General features: G+C 43.8%; 1 protein-coding gene across 1 annotated transcript in view; it reads left to right on the top strand.

Moving 5' to 3' along the window:
• The window catches only part of CNTNAP2 (contactin associated protein-like 2), a 1235176-nt gene that overhangs the window by 1219705 nt on the left and 6645 nt on the right, over nucleotides 1-8826 (top strand). The gene's annotated exons all lie outside the window — the stretch shown is intronic.

The raw sequence follows: 8826 nt of genomic DNA, 5'->3' as shown, positions 1-8826 counted from the left end.
ACACTCCCCCCGCCCCCTGCTTTATTTATTTTTTTCTTTCTCTTTTTTGATACACACCCAGGATGGGTAGAGTATTTTTTTCACACTCTGTCGACATGAATGAGAGGGAGGGCTGTGACAGTCACGTGGCTGAGGCTGGACACAGATCTCAGCATCTGGACCCTGATGGGAGCGGCACCTGGAGGAGGCCGTTGGTGGGGCAGCATCGGGAGGCTTTGGAAGCCTTTTCTTTTCACGGGGTTCCTTCAGTGGCCGTTAGGCACTCCACCGGCCAACAAGCAAAGACACTGTCCTTTGAGATCTAAGGTTCACGCAGGAAGAACAACTCAAAAGATGACGGAAATACCCAGCGAGGGTGTTGCAGCGTCCAGCGAGGGTGTTGCAGCGTCCGTTTTCTGAGGTCGGCCTTCTTAGAAGACAAGACACGCCTTGGGATTGGAATTACATGTTTCACTTCTGCTAATGCAACTGAAAAGAGTATTTCAAAAGCACGAGCCCTGCTGGGCATTGATAACAGACTTAAAATACGTGCAGAATGAATTTTTAAAGCACTTTAGCTTTGCTCACTGCCCTTCCTAATCGTCCACACACACAATGCAGCGGGGAGCCGTCAGCGGGCTGGATCCGTTCTCAGAAACACTCCTCATCTGTGTCCCGGTTTCTGAGCACTGAGGAATAAAAAAGGGTCAATTTTACATTTTGGTGAAAGAGCAATTACAACAGACGTCCTCCAAACCAAAGCCAAAGCCGTATGAATACTGACAGAGCGAGTCCACGGAGAGCAGGAGCACATTCATCGTCTGAAACTGAAGACGTGTTCTGCACACTGAGATATAGAGGTTATAGCAGAAGATTAAGTGTTTTTCCAAATGCATTTTGTTATTCCCCGTACTTACCTCAGAAGACATACGATGATGGCAGAAGCAACGCAGCAATATTCTGCTGTTTTCAAAACAGGCAAATTATGGCCCTTGAACTGACTAGAAATTCGCACAGGGGCGTGAGAGGAGACCCTTCTTCCTTGCCTGCCTCCTCAGATGATTAAATGTGCTCAGTACTCTCACCAATGACGAAATCATCTTTTAACTAGATTTGGGGTCATCAAAAAGTTATTTTAATCAAGCTCCCAGGCCAGAAGTTCTGCACATCCAAAGCCTTTGCTAACCCTTGCCCAGTGTCCGGTGGAGGTGTTCTCAGCAGAAGCCTGAAGGCGCTAGCTCCAGGGTCTCCCAAAGATGGTCACCTCATGAACAGTGCAACTCTTGACCACTGTCTGGGCAAAAACATCAGGGAATGTCTTCACAGGTGCGCTTTGGGGCTTATTCACTGTATTTGGTGGCTTTAACTTCTTATGATGGTTATTTTCTCAAGCACCCTCTCCTTGGAAAGTGAGGCTATACCCCTGGTTGGAGCGTCATCTGTCATCTTCTACACCAAAAGGTTACAGGTTTGATTTCTGGTTAGAGTACATACACCTAGGTTGCTGGTTCAATCACTGGTCAGGGCATGTAGGGAAGCAGCCAATCAATGTTTCTCTCTCTTTCTCGCCCTTCCTCTCTTTCTAAAAATCAATGGAAACATATCCACAGGTGAGGATTTTTTTAAAAAGAAAGAAATAGGGCTAAAGATAATGGAACCATGGGGTGAATTCTCATGTAAGTCAGTAAGAGCACACAAATGATTCTGAGGAGGGGAAGGAAGGTAAGATGCTCAGAAGGAATATGAACCTCCAGGGTTTCAGTTATAGCTCTGCTGCTCAAGCACCCAACCACCTGTGAGAAACACAGACTCCCAGGCCCCGCCCCAGCCCAGCCCAATCAGAACCTGCATTTTAACACGACACCAGGTGGTTTGTATGCTCCCTAACATTTGAACACTCTGAACCAAAGCACTCAGGAATCAATCTGTTTCTGCAAAAGGCACATGAGAATGAGTTTCAAGGAGGAAGAAAAAGCCTAAAGAACCCACCAGCTACACGATGCAGAGCCCTTTTATTCCTGCCCTCAGCACCCTTTGTGAGTTGGAAGGGACAGGCCCTGAAGGGGGTCCCGCTGCTGCTGAGGACAATCTGGAAACCGTGCTGTCCCTCAGAAAGGGGTTTGAATGGCACCACCCAAATTTATCTTATTCCCCCAGCCTTGGGGCTTCTGCGTTCCTGCATCCAATTAATGCCAACATGAGTCTATAGCGCCCTGTGGTGGAGAACGACAGTAAGTCCCAGGTGAATCCAAAGACTTGGCCAAAGTGACCTGAGCACCTACCAGCTACATAACCGTGACCTACACGCCATCCTGCGTCTTAGCCTCCCAGATGTAGAGACAGGTTGTGGGATGGAAAGCCAGCTGTAACCATCTGTGATCCGCAGGAGCCTACAATGTTATCCAACCATAGCTTTGATGATTGATTCCTACACAATCACTACTAACAAAAGAAGAAACAGTTTTCCCACCTGAGAAATAAGAAGACATCTCTAACATGAAAGTGGACACCACATGGCTTACTTTAGTGTTTATGGAATACAAAGTCTGAGCTTCTACCAATAATGAGATATTTCCTATTAAAATACCTATTTATACTTTCCCGGACAAAAAAAAAATGTAATGTCATCCTAGTCTAGGATTATCAATAAATCTTTTTCCTGAAAAGCAATTGAGACAATTCAGAAATAGCTTTAAAAACCCACTGGAAGGAGGGAAGCGAATAAAATCGATTGCCCATTGAGTCCTTTTGTGTAGAAGTTGGCATTATGTTCACAACCAAGACACACCGCAGATGACAGTTTCCTTTATTCTGTTTCTTTTTACCTAAAGAACCTCTTTGAGTCCCTGGATCTTGAACACTCCTACAGGCTGGAAATGTAAAGTTTTTATTTCACTTGTCAGAGCCAAAATCTCATAATCTCTTCCCCATTTGAAACTAGAATTCTAGCTGTCTAGCTTTCTGTGGTGATGGCTGTATGTATAGATACGAGACTGAGGTTCACGAAGCCATGGCCCACCAATCCCTCCCTCCTGAACATGATCAGCAGTAGCTTCTCCCAGAATAAAACAGCAGCTCCTTATATCTTCAGCATCTTAATCGAAAACCTTTTATTTCACTTCTGTTTCTAAAATATCAGTCAATAGCAAATGCTTAAAACGCATTACTTAAAAAAAAAATTTTTCTGCCATACCACTCAAATTTAAAGGAAGAGAATAAAGCAAACGAAACAAGCTGGGAAGAACAAAGGCATATATACATCATCTAGCCCAGACCCCACTGCAAACAGAGTGTTGCAATTTAAATTACAATTAATAGCAGTTTTGTTGGAGTGTCTCACATTATCACTTTAGATGCTGAAGCTTAAGTGGTTTCCATGGAGATATTTTCTCAAGGAGATGTCAGCTACTCTCTAATTTTTTTGTCCCTGATATATGACAACCTAAAGCTTTTAGTGCCTTTTATTCGGAGGTGGGGGGGGGGGTTATGTTAGATAACCTCGATTTATTTTTATATGCATTTAAACGAGTGTTTTATTTGCAATTGGTTTCTGAGCCTAAAGTCTACAATTTTACATATTTTGAAACATAGTAAATAAGAACCACAACTACCTCATTTATATTCTGTAGTGAAAAAAATAATAATCTTTATTGTTCCATCTTCTCCCTACCTGATCAATGGCACAGGCAATAAATTTGAGGCTAAAGAATGCAGATCTCTTTTTAATAACCTATTCTTAAAACTGTCTAAATTCCATTTATTATACTTAAGCACCTGCCTTGAAATTTCTATTAATTTTAACGTTCTAAAAATGCAGTAAAAATTACATTCAAACAGGAATGTTTAAAAGCACAATTAGCACTATTCATGATTTCACACATGCTTCTAGAATGGTGATCCCCATTCTCTCTGGGCTGGTTGGGCCCCTGAGGGGTTGGTGCTGGAACCAGGACTATTGGGCTCCTGTTCTTCTGCCGTGCTGGTTCGGAGCCCTCGGTTTATCACATGGTTCAGCTGGTACTGTCATCATGTGGAATCATCCTTTTGTCAGACAAAAACTATCTCTTCATGCTCAGCTTTTGAAGTCTGACAAGTGCAGTCAGAGCTTTTAGATATCACTGGTCTCCCCAGAGAGCCCCCCAACCACAGAGAAGCAATCAGGCTAAGTTAGTGGGTCGCCATAAAAGCATGTCATATTGTTGACAATTGGATAGAGCCAGTGTAGACGGATCACTTCTCATCAGAGAGAGAGAGGTCAGCTTAGTTTTTGCAAGTGGTTTCTGGAGCCAATTAATGGTTCAAACCCTGGCTCCTCCTGTTACTGGTCATGGGATCTCAGACACATTTTTAGCTTCCCAAGTGTAGGAATATGCCCACCTCACAAGGCTCACATGAGGATGAAATGAGTTAATACATGAAAAGGACTTAAAACAGGACCTGACTTGTAGGAAGTACTGTTATTATTTCCTAAACAGCTTGTTCCTGGAATGTGAATTTTATGTGAATTGGCAATTAAAAACATGTTTGGTATCCTGGGCCCTAGAGAGTTTTATATCTGAGGAAAGTGTAGTCAGTGCCATTGATGATTCGTTTCACGTAATCCTAGAATTAGAGCTTTTCTACTTGTCACATATAAATACCTAAATACCCTACATGGTCACTGGGGGCTTTGGTTGTGTAATGGGCCTCACATCTGGACAGGTGGGTTCATTACTTGTCACTGTCACTCAAGCCCTGGTTGTCCCAGCTGCCAGGGAAGGACACCACACACACCCATGCCCAGCACACAGATAGGAGAGTGCCAATCGGACTCTCATTTGCTTTCCTGAGAAATCCTTCCAAGAAGGCGGCAAGGGGGAGGGCAAACTGCCCTTAGAAAAGAGAATAAAACATCCTTGTTTTCCATTCTTTTGGGGGAAGGAAAGTGCATTTTTGCTCACCCAGTTCTAATACCTGACCTTTTTGTTGTATCTGTATAATTATGGGAATGACTTCCCCTGGGCCTGCTCTTACCAAGTATGTGTGTTATCCCCCCCCCCCCCCCCCCACCACATCCCCCCCCCCCCCCCCTGCCAACCTGAAGATGGAGGAGGGGAAAGGAAACACCAGTGCTGAGCTCTCTGGTTGCGCCTCCCATGGAAGGCAAAGGAAGAATCGATTTGTTAAGAAGACTGTGATCCATGTCTGAATACGGTGACATCTATGGTACATTTGCCTTCTCTGAGTGAGAAGGGCTGTAGTGCATCTCTGGGCTCTGAGGCCTCAGCCAGGCTATTTCAAGAGCACGTTCAATGGTGGAAACTCTCTAATCCTCAGTTCCTGCAGGAATCTGTTCTGTTGTCCTCTGCTGGTGGGGGAGGGAGAAGAGCTGCTCTCCGTGTGGTACAAAGGAAGCGTGGTCTATGGATAGAATGAACCAACAGCCGGGGAGATGAGCAGAGATACACGCGGTGCTGTGAGACTCTAAGTCAGAGCGGGAACAGCGAGCGCCACGCTTTGGTGGCCATCGTCACGCAGTATCATTTGGGGATCCCAAAAAAAGTGTATTGAAAATAGCCTTTGCCTGTTTGATGCAAATCTGGTCTTGAGACTGTTAATATCTAAAGTCTACTTGGAACTACTCGTGACATTTTCTAAAATATCGGCTCCTTGATACTCCAGCACCACTGAAATTGCTGTGTGCTAGCAAACTTAGGGAAGTTAGCCACAGAGCGGAGCATGTGCCATGGATGGGTTCTGTGGCCTGGTCCCAGCGTATTTCTTGGCATCCATGTTTCTCTGTGTGCATTTCCAAGAGGCTCTTGGTCCCCAAGGGGAAGGACAGATGAGATGAAATAATTTGGAATATATCTATTAAAATAGCCATAACTCTGCTCACCAAAATAATGTGAATTTGCCTCAAGGGAGTGCGCTCTCACATGCATTAAGACAACCAGGCTTAAGTTATCAATAAAGCCATGAAAATGGGGATGCTCATGCTAAAAAAAAAAAACAAAACAAAACAGAACCCTGCTCTTAGTTTCACGAGGACTTCCGTTGTACCTGAGGGTTTTCCACTGATTGTTCTCAGCTACTCTCCAAAGGCTGGTGGACACAGGAATCATTAGTAGCCTCTCTGTATTCTATATGTTCATTGCCTTTATTGGGAAGAATAAGAATGCTGCTTTGCTTTAAGGGTTGGGTTGGGTGTAGGCAGCTGACTCTTAAAATTATATCTGCATGGGAGTCTTTATTATCAGAAGAGGCTACACAAACATTTACACGCCTCTTAATGGACTGATTTTAATTGCACCAGTCAGTGAGCATCCAATTAGCTCTGCTTCTTGTCTGCACTGTTTGTCATTGGGACTGCAAACATAATTAAGACTGGCCCCTGACTTTAAGAGGGTGACTATTGCATAAGGAGTGACAAGAATTACGATGATAGCCATTGAAAAGAGGTGGTTGGGGATAGTTTCAGGAAAGACATAGGATTTCATGGACAAAGAGAGGAAAGGCAAACCAGAAGTCTAGACAGAGAGTGCCATGTGGATGAGCAAAGGCACATCAACCAGAAGCACCAGGAATCCGTGTGCCTAGACTGTTGAGTAGGGAATGTGGTGGCTCCATGAGGGAAGAGGCAGGAGAGAAATTCAGCTCAAGGGAAGCTTTGCTCCATTTGCCAAAGAGTTCAGATTTTTACACCAAAGACAAACCTAGGATATTTATAAATATTCTCTGCTGGCTCTTCTCCTCAGGTCATCTCAGGTCACATCCACACCTTCCACTAATGCTTATGTCAATAACTTCAAGAGAACCAGGGAAAACATAGCAATATCTCTAAATATCTATGTTAAGTCAGTTTTGTGGCCAAGGATGCAAAACCATGGAGCAGGCTTTGGAGCAGAGAGAAACTATGCTACGTTCTACCATCCACATCACCTGAAGCAAAAAAGCAACCAATTTCATAGTCTTGTGAATATCACACAATCCTATATAATAAATGGGTAATATGCAAATCAACCAAAGAGAGGAACTACTGGTGGCTATGACGTGCACTGACCACCAGGGAGCAGACACTCAATGCAGGAGCTGCCCACTGGTGGTCAGTACGCTCCTACAGGGAGAGTGCCACTCAGCCACAAACCGGGCTCAGGGCTGGCGAGCACAGTGGCGGCAGCGCTAAGGATGTCTGACTGCAGACATCCCCCAAGGGCTCCAGGACTGCAAAAGGGTGCAGGCCGGGCTGAGGAACCCCTCTCCCCACCACCAAGTGCACAACTGTCATACACCAGGCCTCTAGTAGAATAACTAAATTACCACTGTGAGTTTTTGTCACTATACTGAATATATTTTGAAGATTCAGATTATTTATAGGCGACAGAAGATTTCTGTGCATTTTCAAAAGGAGATGAGAAATATGACCCAACTCACAAAATATCCAGTAAGTAGATCTCTCTGCCTGAGTGTCCTGTAGACACCTCAAACCTGACATGTCTAAAACAAAACAAATTTTTCTCACCGATCCCCTATAAAAGGTTCTTCCTTTCATAGGCCCTGCCCAAGCTGAACTGTCTGAGGCCTGACTTCCTCCACAGCCCCCCTCCCCTGTCTGTCTCCCCACAGCCCTGAAAGGCAGGATAGGGAAGTTTATTGACTGTGGAGTTAACCCTACCTGGGTTCTGATCCCAGCTAGGCCACATACAAGCTGGATGATGTTTTTAGGACATGGGCTAAATGGTGTCCAGAGTGAGTTGTTACAACATCAAAAGGCCTAGGAACTGTACCATCATTAGAGGTAGGTGAAGGTATAAGCTTTCTTCCTTGAAAAGCAACTCTTGTGCTTTGAATTGTAGTCTACATCAGGAATCGTGTGTGTTAATAACCAAATCTTGCCCTGGCCAGTGTGGCTTATTTGGTTGAGCATCATCCTGTGCACCAAAAGGTTGCTGGTTCTCTATCTCTCTCCCTCTCCCTTCCTCTCTCTCTAAAAATCAATAAAAACGTATATTTTAAATGCCTTTTTTAAAAGAAAAAAGCTGAGTCCTTACTAAGATATTCCCTAAATCATAACACAGACCTATTTCATCAGTGTGTACACATTTAATTATGCCAAATAACTACTATAAATTTCTTATTTTTTCTGGTGGCATTCAGTAGCCACGGTTCTGGTTAGACAGGTCGTGGTCGGCAAAGTGCAGCTCGCAAGCCACATGCGGCTCTTTGGCCCCTTGAGTGTGGCTCTTCCTAAGCCTTAGGAGTACCCTAATTAAGTTAATAACAATGTACCTACCTATATAGTTTAAGTTTAAAAAATTGGGCTCTCGCCGAAACCGGTTTGGCTCAGTGGATAGAGCGTCGGCCTGCGGACTGAAAGGTCCCAGGTTCGATTCCGGTCAAGGGCATGTACCTGGTTTGCAGGCACATCCCCAGTAGGAGATGTGCAGGAGGCAGCCGATTGATGTCTCTCTCTATCGATGTTTCTAATTCTCTATCTCTCTCCCTTCCTCTCTGTAAAAAATCAATAAAATATATTTTTTTAAAAAATTGGGCTCTCAAAAGAAATTTCAGTTGTTGTACTGTTGATATTTGGCTCTGTTGACTAATGAGTTTGCCGACCACTAGACTAAGGTAGTCTGACTTCAGAGAAGCTGCTGCTATTAGAAGATTTACCTTAAAGCGTAACTTCTCAAGCAGAAGTCCAGCAAATATGAAATCTTTTTTTAATTTTAAATTATCTTACATGAATGATAATAACTCTCCTGACCTATATACAGACTTCATAGTGTTTGCCTTTTGCATGCTCTATATTTACTTTATCTTAGAGAAGTCGCTAAGTTTCATACAACTGATTCTTATTTTTAATAA

The sequence above is a fragment of the Myotis davidii genome, unplaced genomic scaffold, assembly GCF_000327345.1.
Source record: "Myotis davidii unplaced genomic scaffold, ASM32734v1 scaffold49, whole genome shotgun sequence".
NCBI classification, from domain to species: Eukaryota; Metazoa; Chordata; class Mammalia; order Chiroptera; family Vespertilionidae; genus Myotis; species Myotis davidii.
This window is presented reverse-complemented; position numbering and strand designations above follow the sequence as displayed.